Source organism: Mycteria americana, chromosome 4 (assembly GCF_035582795.1).
Source record: "Mycteria americana isolate JAX WOST 10 ecotype Jacksonville Zoo and Gardens chromosome 4, USCA_MyAme_1.0, whole genome shotgun sequence".
In the NCBI taxonomy this organism is placed as follows: Eukaryota; Metazoa; Chordata; class Aves; order Ciconiiformes; family Ciconiidae; genus Mycteria; species Mycteria americana.
Window position 1 is genome coordinate 11,717,136 of NC_134368.1, and position 12,939 is coordinate 11,730,074.

Sequence of the window (12,939 nt, forward strand, 5' to 3'; positions counted from 1 at the left end):
CTTACTGTTTCTAATATACCTGTGCAACCCTATATCAAGTTGTATTACTTGGTTCATAAAGAGCAAATAAGTTTTTCTAATATTGGCTTAGTAAAATTTAATAATATGGTAACAACTTCTTCATACGGGTAATGGGATTTTGGCATTTGTTAGCAAGAAAATGGCAGGTGTGGCAACAAATCCACTGAAGAGAAAATTGTTTATTACCTGCTCCACAAAAAAATACACTGAAATCAATTTGAGGAATGAATCACTGAAGAATATTTACACGTTCAGAACAGAATGAATACTTCCCATAGGCAGGAGGGTTAGAAAATGTGGGAAAGCCATTGTGGTATAGAAAAGCCTGCCGAACAGTCTTCAGGATGGACTGTTTTAAAGTTGCCTTGCAATTTTATGTATTGCTTTATTATGCATAATTATGAATGCTTCTGCTGAAATGCTAGGGAACATGTCTAGAGAACAAAAGAAAGGCAATTTTCTGCGAAAGTCCACATAGCAGAGACTAGAAGAGTGGGGTTGCTTGCTCTGGACCTCAGGAAATACAAAAGAAATCCATACTAAACTTTGGTGTTCTTGCCCCGCCTGGCTTGGTGTTGGATGCATTTTACAAACCCGCATGCTGTGCTATAAAGCTAGTTGTCTAATGCAGACTCCTGGCAGGAATTTGTGATGGCAAAGTGCAGATGACAGTGTTTTGGACAGTGTCTCACTTTAAATCAAAGGGGAATCCCAGGGAGTGCACGAGAGGTAAGAAGCTCAAGATTTGCACTGATCTAGGAATTTTGTGTTATGTTTTATTATTGTGGCTGTGAGCAGCTTACCTCAGTCTACCTAGTTGTATAATATCTGTGACTGGATAATGTTTACTTCCCAAGGCTATTGTCAGGATTGATGGGATGGTGTTTCTACAGTACTTTGGATATGAACAATTCTGTCCAAGTGATAAAGATTATACTAAATGTGATGTTTTCCAGGCTGCAGTGTGAGAGAGAGAAAGTTGTTTGCCTTTCAAGTGAACTGTGGACAGAAAAGGAACTTGTTAATAAGAGTTACTAAAGAAAAAAATCAACCTGCCAGGATGGAGCAGCTGCTCTACGATTATTTTTTTTAAATGCTGGGAAGTCTGTCACTAATTTTTATAATTTCAACAAACAGTTCAAAGCCATTTTCTGTTTAATGAAAGACCACAGAGCAGTGGCACTGAATACATTATTTCAACAGATTTTTTTTTTGTGTGAAATTGAGCTTGAAGAATGGTGTCTTTCAAGATCTTCAGAGTTACTGGAAAGAGTTACTGGAAAGTTATTAATGCAGAAATGGTTACACTCCACCTTACAGTGGATTCAGAAAGTCTACAACTGAGGACATGGCAGTTGAAAATCAGTTCTTTCTAAGCATGGGATTAGCGGGAGGGTTGAGAAATTTTTTAGCATTTAGAAAGGACAAAGATATCAAGATATGGCCAAAATTTAAGCCAAGTTGTAACACCAGAGGAATAAAAGAAAAACATAATTGTATTATGTTTTCTTCATATATTCTCTTCTTAAATTCTTATGGAGAGGCATATTGCATCAAATCTAATTTTGCAAATTTTTTTGATGCAATGATTTTTTTTTTTTTTTTTTTTGAGGTCAAAAGCCATTTTGCCTGAATAGAGATTAGGTAAAACTCTGAGCTCTTCCCCAGTAAGAGGTGTGAAAGCCACAGGGAACTTCTGGAGCAGTTCAAGCTGTCTGAAGATCTGCAGTTAAGTATTTCAGCTAGTCAATTGCCCCATCTTAAGTAAGTGGATACTTACTGTTGTGTTTCTTTGGTGCTGGCTAAACTCAGCTCAAAGTGTAGGACCTCTGGGTCAGAGCCACAGTATCATAATGAAACGTTAAAGTTACTGTGCCTAGCAACTGAGCAAATCTTTTTTACGGTGTAAAAAATGCTCTTTACCCCACTTTTTACTAGCCTTGTAAAACCATACAGCCTTTTCTGTTCCATTCCTAAATTGTGGAGAGAGGGACCTCCCTGCATTCTGGCCATCCTTGCTAGCGTCGTAACGTACTAACTGTTGAAGGGTCCCTTGAGAAACTCTAACTTGCTTCAGGGAGTAATTCAACCCATGGGTGTAGGACAGATGTGTGGGGAAAAATGTTATGTGGAGCTACTGTTGCTTTTCCACCCCCTCTGCTACAGCTCCAGTGAAGTTTGATGCTTCAGTATGTCTGTAACATGTACTTTTTGTATGTGTGTAAAAGTTAGACTGAGCTTTCTCGGGCAGGATGGGGCTGTTAAGATCAAAACAAGTGACTGTTAATGGGATCGATGTGATAAAGGACAGCCAGGATGGGGTGAGTGAATACCAGAGTCTTACATACAGATTCTAGGCTGCAGTAAAGTGCCTTTACTGCATACAAGCTCTGTTTGTATGTCTTCCTTGGCATTATCTTTTCTGTATTTCCATGTTTCCTTTCCTAAAGCAGGGTAGATGAAAGAAAGCAGTCCTTGAGACTTTCTGTGAAGCAGTTCAATCCCACACAAGTCCAAAGACTAGATGGAAAAGGGGCTTTAAAATTGACTTTGTGCTCCTAAGTCCTGTCACATGAGGATATTGGGCTATTCGCAGTATAAACTGCAGCAGCCAGCTGTCAGTCAACTGAAATGACTGTTTCAACAGCTGGGAATCAGTGGGACATGAGCTCTGGCTGTATTCCCTCTCCCCCAGCCACATCCTCTGCAGTAGTCTGGATTCTGTGGAATCCTCTGCTAATTCAATGCTGATTGGAAGCAATTTTGAATGTACAAGAAATTTGAGCCCGGAAAATATTAAGGAAATATAAACCTTTTCCAGATCTGGTTTATTACAAGGACAGAGAAGTGTTAAGTGGGCTATATCAGGGCTAGTAACTGTATACTTGAATCCTCTGTAGCACTAGGAAAACATTTCCAGATGAAGTTTGCCAATTCATCTCATTCCTTGAGACACAAAGTCAAGCAGAACACACGTGCTATGGAGATAACGGCTATAGAAAGCTTTGGAAAACTACAGAAATAATTATACCTAATAATTTATAGCAGTGTTCTCCAATATAGGAGAAGCCTGTAAGCAGCCCCCATGCATAGTTAAGTATCTGTATCCTTTGAAGCCGTGCAGCTTAATTATAGTTTCATTACCTTTGACAAACCATAATTTCAGTGATGGGTTGGGGACAAAGGAAAACACTTATCTTACTATTTTGAGCTCTCTCTCCCTTATTTGTCCTTCTAGTTCCATCCATTTCTTTCTAATGATGATCATTGATTATCTCGTTAATAATTTTTTTCTGGGAGAAGTTGGCTAACTTTAGCTGTAAATGTGAGGTTGAAAAAGAAGGAAAATGAATGTGAATATGATATTGCAAGGCTTTCATTTTTATTCTTCATAGGCTCATAATTAAGCCCACTCTAGTTCTCTCTCTGTGTGGAGCAGGATGCACTGGTTATAACAAGGATTCTTTTCTTCAGGCCTTTATGAGGAATGGGCTGGAAGGAAGGAATCAAATAACTAGTCTAATGTAAATTGGCATAGCTCCATCGGCTACAAAACAGGCCCAAGTGTATTTTCAGTGCAAGCACAAGCTAAGCTCTCAAACAACTCTTTGGGGGAAGTAGAAGAAGGAACAGACTTTTCTTAGGGCAGTCCCTAGGTGAACATTCAAAATGGTAATTACAGCTTAACATAAACTTTCTTCATCTCTAAGAATTTGTAGAGGTAGGTTTAATTTGTCTCTAACATCTGAGATTTCACTTTGCTAGCTTTTGAAATATTTTCACATTCGAGCCCTTCTCTGTTTACTGTTTGTCACTGTAGCTGTAGAGTTGTAGTTAAATTCTTTATTTGCAGAAAAAAATCCCTTTTCTTCATGAAGAGATGGCTTGGATTTTAAGTCTTGTTGCAAGCAGAAAACTTGAGTAAAAGGGATACTTTATGCAATTTTGCATAATTGGTGGAATTAATTTTCTATTAATCAGAAACTTTTTTACAAGAATAGTTGTGATAATTTAGGATACTTCTCAGTACAGTGGCGAAAGAGCTAGTTTTCATTGAAAAATGTATAATATCTCTTAAGTGTGTTGGTTGAAGCTCATCCCCTTTCCTCATCAGAGAAGGAATGTCTCAGTGTCAAGAAATGAATGGTTTATTGGACCTTTTGTCTTACATGTCTGTTCTGGTGTAAATTTACCATAAATCACTCCTTTGCTAGTCAAGAGAGCAAGGATATCTGAATCCCTTTGTAAGTACATGAGTGCATATGTGTATATGTTAATGATGGTCCTTTTTATTTATGTTCAGTCTCTCCAAGCTTCCTGCTCAACAGTCCTTTTGTATTGACTTTTAAAATCTTGAAATGGGCTAACGCTCCTACTGCAGCAGAAGTCTGTTGTTTCTGCTGGTATGTGCTATTCTAAGAAAACGTAGAACAACACTTCCCCTTTGTCAAGCCCTCCTAATTTCACAGGTACTTCTGCAGTACTGAGATGCTCGGTGGTAGCACAGTTAGTCTTGTGAACTTTAAAATACAAAAGAAATGAATCACATGAGGTGTTGCACCCAGCCTATGTGCACCTCGCCTTTCCTATTTCTTTTACGCGCCGAGCAAGACGAATGAGATGAGAACACCACACTGCTTATTATCTGCACAGCAGGGTCAAGTCTGCTGTTATACATACCTGTTTGGGCCCCGTCTGAGCCTTGTTTTCAGCGGTACAGTAGTTTTGCTGGAGTCTCTGCCTTGAGTGGTATTCACTTGGTGCAGAATGTGGAAATTAACAGAGCTATTGTACCAGGAAGCTCAGACTAGCAAATGTGGGGAAACTGAGTGTATTTTAAATATCAAATGTTCTTGCAGTAGTGTAATGCTACCCCCTGTTGGAAATTGGAATATATGGAATATAAACCAGAATACATGGAATTGAAGCCTCTTTGACTTTGTGTACATTACTTTGTTGCACTTGATAGGACTTTAGAAGTGCCACTCTCTATTAAAAAAAAAAAAAAGAAAAAAAAGAAAAATTTTTTTTTGGTGTGAACAGGAAAGATATTTTCCCCCTAGTTATCAGAACTGAATTCTGTTTAAAATAATCTTCTTTTCATGTTAAAATACAGCTGTAGGCACAGATGCCTGCAATTCTACTGTCTTTCTATAAGAACACGAATATATAACCTATTATAATTAATGTTCATTTGTATTGATCATAAACATCTATCTATTCATAAAGGCTTTACCACTTCTAAAAGAGAAACACATCCTGACTTTTTTGCATGGCTAAAGCTACTGTATACACTATTATTCAGCCGCATGCTGAATAACAGCACTCATGTTCACCTGTGAAAATGTGAATGGTTAAAGCAATGCTGAACCTTCAACGGTCAGGACAAATTTGTGTTTGAACTCTTTTGCTTAAGCATTACGGCTGGAATTTCTGTATGTACTTTAGGAGAGGTGGTTTAACTAACAGGAGCCTAGCTGAACAAGGCTCTGAAAGGGGGAAAAGGGAATGTAATGTTGCTATGAAAATATCTCTAAAAAGTTGACAACACTATCTTGAATTAGAAAACCTGCTGGGTGTCTTACGCTTAAATTAAAAATCATTTCTTCTCATAAAATTCCAGAACAGATCTTCTGCTACTGTAAATCATGACAGCTCAACTGAGGAGTTAGAGGGAACAATGTAGCTGATTCCTATTACCTGGAGGAATTGTCCCTCTTTATTTTGGCCCTAAGAATATATGATATGCTGAACTTCAGACTATATCAGGGGTATCTGCCTTGGATCTTAGACCTGAATATTTCTGAAGAGGAACCTCACAGTTGGAGAAAAAGAAGTTATCATTTCTGAGCTGAGTATATTTGATGGCTTATTTTAATGGCAATTGTGTAAGGAGTCTTTCATGTCCTGAATGGCAGAATGATTGTTATGAGATACATCTAGTGAAAGATAGGCAGTGAAGGCTGATGTTAATACATTTTATTATGTATCTAGCATCAATTCACAGGTGTATTTGTTCAGGGTTCTGTGCTCTGAAATCAGTAGATGCTATGCCCCAGTTGTCGTGTTTGATGACTGTACCCTATGACATTTGCATGTGGTGTTTTTATTTTTTGTGAAGAATTGTTTTTAGTTCCTGTCTTCTAATTTCTGCACCAATTCTGGCCACGTTTATCAAATACATTGAATTAAAATTGGTCTCAGAGACAATTTGCTATGTCTGGCTTAGCTGTTTCTTCTGGCTGGCTGAATTCTTCAGCCCAGTCATGGCTCCTGCTATGAAAGTCCTTCTGTATCATGAACTGGGAGTGAAAAATGATCTGATCATATTCAATGTCTTTGTGCTGTGAGGTCTGTCAGGAAGCTTAGATGAGTTCATCTGTTCGGTAATATTCATAACCATTAGTGTCCACCTTTTCATTTGAGTTGCTTATATAGATGTACTTAGAGGGTTTGCTACTGCAGTATCTCTCTCTGCAGCTTGTTACTGTATCTGTCCTTACAAAACCTCCATGAAATAATGAAGTGCTTCTACCTGTATAGAAACCAGTGCTTCTGATTTTTACCTGTGGTGAAGGAGGACAGACTCTCAAATTCACAAAAGTATTTAGTAATTTTGTTTGATCTGGAACCATCATACCAATTTTTTTTGAAGAACCATGAGAAACTCAAACCTTATGAAATTAGTTCAAAAAATTGTAAGACAAAACCAAGCTCTGCATTTGAGCGAGGTGGCAGAGTGTCTTTATTTTATTTATATTTCTTAAGTTGTTGTGGTTTTGGGCATTTCTCTGTAACCATAAGCTGTCTAGCTGATATTGGTGTTAGTACAGTTTATGATGGTTTGGTGTTGCGTGCCTTCAGACTTTGCGATGTACTTGGGGTGAGTGTTATTGCCTTGGGGCAGCTGTACGTGCTCTTGACTTTGTTTTTTGTCTAGCCTAGAAGTGTGCAAGGTTGACTTGTAGTAGTGCCTCGAAACAGACACAAACTTCACTGATGTGTTTACACCAGTTATATGAATTGGATGGAATTGCATAGCTGTTTCCTCTAGAATTCTGTCTGAATACTTTTGTACATAATGAGATATGTGTGTGATGTTAAAAGGATGTTATTTAGGTTGAAAAGTTAAACCCCTCACTGTTAAGGAATTGACAGATTTACAGTTGCTCATGCCATCTTGATTTTACCCACACGTGTCCCTCTTGTGCCGTGAATGAGGCAGATGTCCTGTGGAAAAAATGATATGTGACCATGTAATTGCATTACAGCCCAGTTGTTCATCACACCCCTAGTGTGGCTTTTCGGTATGTAGAAATTCTCGGTCTGTTTTTGAAAAGCAAAAGACGAGCAAATCATGTTCCTTCTTGCTGTGTCAGCTTCCCCATGCCCATATATTATCAGTAGCAGAGCTTGAAATTTGACCCTTCAGCATTGCAACCGAGACTTCTACATCTGAATTTCAGGGCTGTTGCTGCTAGCTGGCAGCTGGAGATGGCTTTTATCTCAGGGTGGAGGCTGGGCAGCTGGATCCAGGTACTGGCTTTTGTGGCAGCCGTGGAAGAGGACTCAGCCCAGCTTTTCTTTCCCTTCCTTGAGCGGACAGTTTCAGAGTACGCTAAAGAGAAGGTGTGTCATTTTTGGAGCTAATGGTCGTATTCTGATGCCAATGGTCATATTCTGGATTGGGTGACAAACGGCTCGTGGCTGCGGGCAGCTGGGAAGCCCACAGCAAGCAGCAGAAGGCCCCTCTCAACAGAAGCATATCAAAATCACAACTGAAGAGTTCCTCTGTAAAAAGAGGAGAGAGAGAAGATGGGTACACAAATCTGGACTAGAATGAAACAATACTTTTCATTCTTTCTCATCTCTTGCTGTTTAAACAACACCTATAACTTGTAGATGAGTTGGGCTGTGATTATCCCACAGGTTTTAGGAGGCGTATTTTGATGTGACACAGAGCACGGCTTGCCAGTGCCACTGAAATCGCCAGCTTCGTGCTTCAGAAAATAGCTGATGTTTGGGCTTGGCTGAGCAAACTGAGATGTTTCTGAACTGACTTCAGCAATCTTTCTGTAAGCAGACAGTTGGCTTGCGACAGATGAAGCTGAGTAATCAGAAGTCTGTGGCTGAAATTGGAGCCCTGCACCTGAAGCATGCCATGGACAGGAGTTTCTGTTTCATTTGGAGTTGTTACCACGGCTCCTAGAGTTTAGTAATTTTGTATCTTTTGTTCAGAACCTGATCAACTGCTGGGCATTGTGAAACAGCCCATCAAAGCAGATGACCTTCAAAGGTTGCTCCATGTGTCTGTATTTGTTGACCTTTCCTGGGAACCTTTTTTTCCTGTGGCAGCCTGAGCATTCCAGCTTTAAAGTTTTCTGGTGATTTGCTCCAAGAATAAGTTATAGTCTTTTAATCCTCATGAGGAAAGTACCTTAACTGTCAGTTTCATTAGGGACTGGTTTCTTTTTGCTGAAATATCTGGGCTTTGCAGAACTTTGGACATGTTCAAGACTTTTCCTTTTTCAAAAACAATTGACACTTTTCTATTTTTGTGATGCTAATTTCAAAATCTTCATTCAGAATTTCTCATTGTGTCCTTTGCTCCTTTGTGAAGTTGCTGATAGTTCAAGATACTATTGTCATAAACTGTATAATGTAACTGTAATCTGCTGCCTCCCTCTACATACAAACTATGTGAAGCAGTCAGAGGGATCGTGATGAAGGGCCACCAGCTATATACAGCAGGCATGAGAGGGTTTGTTTATTGTTAGAGAAGTCTGCTTTACAGTTTCTGCTTTTCAGGGACCATCCTCTGGATTTTGAGTCACGATCTTGATGGTTTTCTCTTGAAAAACTGGATGTTTTGCATGGTCTTGATGCTGCACAATAGATTTAACATAAAGGAAGGGAGAGGAGAAAAAATCTAGATCATATTCTCCATGAAAATTAAGCAGACCAATGTTGCAATCCACCCTCTCTGTTTATGTGTGCATTTTTGGTATTGCTGAATAAAAGTCTCACAGTGCAAACAGTTGCTTCTAGTACTGTTGAGTATGAATTCCTCTTTCATAACAAGAAGAATCTGTGAGCCTCTCATTTATGTTGAGCCTTTCTTCTTCCAGTCTGAGGACCCAGACTGGGGCAAAACTTCATATGTATGTTTAGACTAAAGCAAATGACACCTAAAAATCATAAAATCATAGAATACTTTGGGTTGGAAGGGACCTTTAAAGGTCATCTAGTCCAACCCCCCTGCAATGGGCAGGGACATCTTCAACTAGATCAGGTCGCTCAGAGCCCCGTCCAGCCTGACCTTGAATGTTTCCAGGCATGCGGCATCTACCACCTCTCTGGGCAACCTGTTCCAGTGCCTCACCACCCTCATCATAAAAAATGTCTTCCTTATATCTAGTCTGAATCTACCTTCCTTTAGTTTAAAACCATTGCTCCTTGTCCTGTCACTACATGCCCTTGTAAAAAGTCTGTCCCCATCTTTCTTATAAGCGTCTTTTAAGTATTGAAAGGCTGCAATAAGGTCTTCCCAGAGCCAGAACCCTCTCTTCTCCAGGCTGAACAACCCCAACTCTCTCAGCCTTTCCTCATAGGAGAGGTGCTCCATCCCTCTGATCGTTTTTGTGGCCGTCCTCTGGACCCGCTCCAACAGGTCCATGTCTTTCCTGTACTGAAAACTCTAATTCTTACTAAGTCAGAATAATGGAGCTATAAAAAGCTGCCAAACTTAGATGAGCTGAAAGAAAAGCTTTATTTCTAAAGATACACAAAGGGAATGACATAAGCTGTGACTGATGAGGTGTGTCTGAAATGTTGACAGTTATCAGGCAAATGGCATTTCATCCCTCTTGCCAGTGATGATGGAGCCCAGCTCAGCATTACAATCTACAGAAGCTGATCTACTTTTTCTTGGAAGTGTGGTTTCCTCCTTTTTAGGAGGAAAAATATGAAACAAAAATGTTTTGGTTCCTTGAAAATACATGTTTTATATGGAACAGCTATCTATCAGTTCCTACCCTTAGAGCTAGTAATGGGAGGGATTAGTCTTAAGACAATATTTTCCTTCATTTTTTTCTGTCCATCTGACTCGTAAGATCCTGGCTCCTTTTTTACACCACAGAGATGAGACTACAAAGCAGTTGTGATGCTTCTTGTCACTATAAATCTGGCAAAATTCTTCCAACAATAGGAAATTGCACAGTACAGTAATCTTTGCTCCTTGCTTTGGAGCTTATACTGGACAATCTGGACTTTGGGGCTGATCTCATGTCCAAAGACTAAAACTCCCGTTAGCAGCAGCGGAGCAGGATTGGGTATGTAGTCCATGGAAAGTGATCTGAGTATATAGAGGAAAGGTAGGCATACTGCCCTTTATATGGCACAGTATTTGTGTCTGGTAATTTTTTTAAAACGAGAACTGATCTAATAAATCATATATTTAATGAAATTTAAAGTCAATGAAACTTTGAATGAAATCAAATGAAATAAAAAAAAAACAGGGGAAAGATAAAGATATACCAAATATACCTGGGCAGGGGGGAATAATCCCATTTTGATTGTAAAAAGGATTATGTACTATGATGGTTATTTGCACACACAGAAATAAATGCCAAGGCTTAGGTTCTGTTTAGCTGTTTAGGGCAACAGAGCTAATCTATGAATAATGATCCAGCACATCAGACTAGTGGGTTCTCCTAACATCTATCATTGAACCCTACCCAAGATATTTGGAAGCAGAACATCAAAAATGCATGTCATCTGACAGCAGCCAGATCACTTCCAGAGTTAAAATAGCCCTGGACATGTAGTTCATGATGTGTGATATACAAGTGGTACATATCCGTTTACTGTGGGTGTTGTAGTGGTGAGGTTGTTTGAACTGACAACCATGCATCACATACTTCAGCACTCAGCTCTTGGGTCACAGTTAAAAGAATCTACATTAGAAAGATACTTAACTTATATTTATGAGCAATATTATCAGATATGCGGGATTTAGATACTCGCTTTGTTAGTTATTGTCTGAATATTATAGCAGGCATAACAAAAGCATATTATTTGAGTGAGGTCACTTACCCCTTTTCTTCTTCAGTGTCATCGTATGGTAGGTTGAGATATGTATTATTATAGTTTGCATTTGAAAACCATGCATTTACATTTGTACGTTATGCCATAATAATTTTAAAAGTTTCTCCTACAGACAAAAGCATGTTTTGTCTGGGTTTTGTAGAATTAAAAAAGATAGCTTTTAAGTCTCTGATACCGTTCTTTCTACTGAGTTGCCTTGGCGGTAGCCACTGTAAGTTAGTGAAGTCTCTTACAAAGGATTGCAGCAGGAGGCCTCAGACTTGCAGAAATAATAGAATAAGATATATTGAAATGGAAATGAAGACTACAACCTTATAGTCTGGAAAAATCACTTGATAACAGAAGAGTGGTTTTATTTCTGTTATTACCTCAGACTCATTTTTTAATCTAATTACCTCTGATTCTTTTAGTTATTTGTTGTCTTTCATCTAGTCACTGTAATTTTAATGATATTTTATTAGTGTCCCACATCTGATGTAATTTCAAACATCTAACTCCTGTTTGCCTTTTTGCATCTTTCTTTGTCAAGTATAATCTAATCTAATTTGCTGTTTTTAAAAGCAAGAAAGTTGCCAGAAAGTTGTGAGATCCTTTCTCGTTAGCAAGATTTGATTTTTATGCATTTCAGCACTGCAGTCTGCCACTTTCTAGTCCATTAAGTAAGCTAGTAGATGCTACCTTCAGAGGCAGCTTAATCTGCTTTACATCCACAGCCATAACCAAAGTCAGGGAAATTATTTTTTTATATTCTGTATTAGTAAACCCCTAATAAGTTACTGGGGGCAGGAAAAAAGCATTTTTCAAGTCTGCTGTAAATAATAGCAACAAAAAAATAATAGAAATTCTATTGTAATGGAAAAATATTTTTACCTAAATATACAGAATATTGCTCATAATGGACTCCAATGTCCTCTGTCCTTTATCTGTGCAGATACTTCTGCATATTCCCCAAAAGAAAGCAGTACCCTCTGTGGGGGCACACAGTAACTATAGAAAAAAATAACATCCACTATGGTTAAATTAATAGAATGATCTTTTTCTGAAATGCTGTGGGATGTTTTTTCTGTTTCAGAAATGAAATCTTTGCCATGTTTCTGATTTCCTCCCCCTTCCTTCTACTTTTACTCTAAACAGTTGCTCAAATTCAGTGTCTCGTATATTAAAATATTCAGCTAGCATAAAAGCTCAAGTAAATACTGAAGCTATAGATTCCATGCTCGCAATAGGATCGGGCAGAAACATCCTGTATGTCATGTGTTATTCCACTGTTGAAAGTTGTTCTGTGTTGCAGATTTCAAAACTGTATTTTAAAAAAAACCTTACACCACCCCCTACCCTAGTTGTTCCAGTTAAGCTCTTTTAATGTATATTTTCTGAAGCAGAATCAGTGTAATCTTTTCTAATCTTTTTCTGGTTCATTGCAAGGTCCATCAAAACCAAAAAAAAGCCTTTCCACCTACTTTAACTGAAGTTGGATCTAGTTGATAGCTCTGACAGTTTTTCTTGATGGTCACATGTAATGAGATTTATGTCTTAATATGTTTGTCTTAAGTAAATGTTGTTCAGGAATTAGTATGACTTGAATTTCTACATGCATAATAAGTAAATATTCTATTTTGTTTTCTGTTGAGAAATTTTGAGAAGTCAACACAGTGCCTGTATAGGGGGAAGATATATGTAAAGTATATGTAAAGTCCTGAGAGTGTCTGAAAAGCCACCACTTTATAAGAAAGCATGGGAAGCAGAGAATTATCAGAGGTCACAAGGATGTGTATTTAGGTGAAGAAAATTACTGTCAGGTGTTATATAAAA

General features: G+C 38.4%; 1 protein-coding gene across 1 annotated transcript in view; it reads left to right on the forward strand.

The window, feature by feature from the left end:
• DOK7 (docking protein 7) overlaps positions 1–12,939 on the forward strand; it is a 68,778-nt gene that overhangs the window by 39,708 nt on the left and 16,131 nt on the right. The window lies entirely within an intron of this gene.